General features: G+C 43.6%; 1 long non-coding RNA gene across 1 annotated transcript; it reads right to left on the bottom strand.

Moving 5' to 3' along the window:
- Positions 1-1,278: 1,278 nt before the first annotated feature.
- Positions 1,279-2,302, bottom strand: LOC135824752 (uncharacterized). Its single transcript, XR_010554938.1, has 2 exons — positions 2,143-2,302; positions 1,279-1,661 (listed from the first exon to the last, which is right to left on the bottom strand). It is a non-coding gene; the product is annotated as an uncharacterized LOC135824752 (long non-coding RNA).
- Between the last annotated feature and the right edge of the window lie 216 nt (positions 2,303-2,518).

Here is a 2,518-nt window from a genome sequence, read left to right as displayed (position 1 = left end):
ACCTTGAACCTTCCGAGTTGGAAGGCTGTCGGTTAGGGCTACGGAAATGTGTTGAAGCTACATGTAGATGTCAGGACGTCGAATGTCTCAGTACTCTGTCAATGTTGTGCCTAGTCTTTGTACTTTCTGACTGTATAATTATTAACTAGTTACAGTGGTGGAGAGTTACTCTTAAAGGGAAACTGAACGCCAAAAATAAGTATGGCTTATCCGAAGGAGAATTGGGCACTGATTCCGATGAGCTATGTCTCGAGCCGATCAGAGAAGAGGAACTGTGTCAAATTTCATAAATAACACCTCCCATATTTGGAAATTGGCCTTGATGACGTGCGTACTGCTTAGCTGTCACCATGCTGTGCATGTTCAGCAGTGTAATTGAATGGAAGAAAACAATTACTTTGGTGTTTTGCAGCTCTGTTTCGTTCCCTGACGGTAACCAAATCTAGATGTAGGAATCTGTTGAGCAGGAGAGTGACACATGTCTTCCCGAAGGCTGTCCAGGCTGCAGTGGTGATGAAGAAGACACGATCATCACCCCGAGATCGATCGTAGCGAATTGGAAAACTCATGGTGAATTTGCTTCCACTCCAAGGCAATGTCGAGGTATGAAGGGTGCTTGTACTGCCTTCCAAAGTGAAGAGGAGATGAACATGGCTTTGCATAGCTGTTGTTCTATGCCAACTTACCTACTCTTGCTGGTACCGTAGTGGCATATTGCAAATTTCGTGGACGAACAACTCTAGTCACTAGTGGCTAGTGAGCAACACTAACAGGTGAGATTTTTTAATTCGACAAAAATTGTTTTTGTTTGAGAACTGGCAGTGGCAGTCATTAGACTCAGTAGGTGTCTTTGCTGCTTCTTTCCCTTCATTGGTAGGGTTGTGCTTGAATAGTACAAGTGCTTGAAGTAAAATAAAATAAATAGAACATGTGGAACATAAATCTAATCAAGCATCAGTACATGTATTGTGAATTTCAACTTCAAAGCACATGAAATCACAATGATCACGAAGTTTATGTAATCAGGAGTACATCCTGTGTTCAACGAACACATACACACATGCTGTATTGCGCACACACATGTACACATGTGCGTGCAGCCCCACCCCATCCCACAGACACACGCATGCAGCGCGCACATCCATACACATGTGCGTGTACCCCCCCCCACACACACACATTCCTACCCATACACATGTGCGTCCCCCCCACACACACACGTGTGCACATACAGATACACAAACACACACGCACGAACACACACACACAAGATACGTGTAAGTGTACATGGTCTTCCTGGTGCAGATGCTGAGCCAGCACAATGGAAAATACCTCCATCAAGATGCTTGATCAAGTGTTGTGATAATGGCACTGTTTGTTTGTTTTTACAAAGAAGTGTGGGAAAGACTACAATGCATTATAATTCATAATTGTTCTTTGCCTTGTACTGTGCAGACCAGAATGCTTCGCTATCAACTCCTGGCTTTCCATTGGCATGGTGTTCAGCTGCAGCGGCATCTGGTCCGGGGAGTTCAAGTTGCTGGATGGCTGCACTGACACAGGATGGGTTTGCGTTGGCAATGCGATACGGCAGTCATCCCACATCACGAGCTACATGTTTATGTAATTTATATTGTCGCTCGTCCAGCAACGTCAAGGCTCTGCATGTAAACACAGGAGATAATAATACTACTCAGGGGATAATAATTTTGGATATCAATTTCGTGACAATTATTAGATTCACACAATATTCACAACGTATGCAACACGATGCTGTCTATTGACACTACTTCAAACTGAAGTGCTCACTACTCCTCTCCCGTTTTCATCTCCCTCTACCTTATGAATACTCTGCATTACTGGTTTCGTTTCTACCCTTTCCATTGCTGCCAGCTCCCAGTTTTTTTCAATGCACAGCACCACCTTGACAGTCATTTTTGTGATTTGATGTACACATACTTTGAAGTTCAAATTCGAATTACATGATCAGATTTTTGTTCCACATTTTCTATTTATTTTTACTTCAAGCACAACCCTACCGATGAAGGGAAAGAAGCAGCAGAGAGACACCTACTGAGTCTAATGACTGCCACTGTCAGTTCTCAAACAAAAACAATTTTTTGTCGAATTGAAAAATCTCACCTGTTAGTGTTGCTCACTAGCCACTAGTGACTAGAGTTGTTCGTCCACGAAATTTGCAATATGCCACTACGGTACCAGCAAGAGTAGGTAAGTTGGCATAGAACAACAGCTATGCAAAGCCATGTTCATCTCCTCTTCACTTTGGAAGGCAGTACAAGCACCCTTCATACCTCGACATTGCCTTGGAGTGGAAGCAAATTCACCATGAGTTTTCCAATTCGCTACGATCGATCTCGGGGTGATGATCGTGTCTTCTTCATCACCACTGCAGCCTGGACAGCCATCGGGAAGACATGTGTCACTCTCCTGCTCAACAGATTCCTACATCTAGATTTGGTTACCGTCAGGGAACGAAACAGAGCTGCAAAACACCAAA

This window comes from Sycon ciliatum, chromosome 9, assembly GCF_964019385.1.
Source record: "Sycon ciliatum chromosome 9, ocSycCili1.1, whole genome shotgun sequence".
Classification (NCBI taxonomy): Eukaryota; Metazoa; Porifera; class Calcarea; order Leucosolenida; family Sycettidae; genus Sycon; species Sycon ciliatum.
Note: the sequence above shows the minus strand (reverse complement) of the source record. Positions and strands in the feature narration are given on the sequence as shown.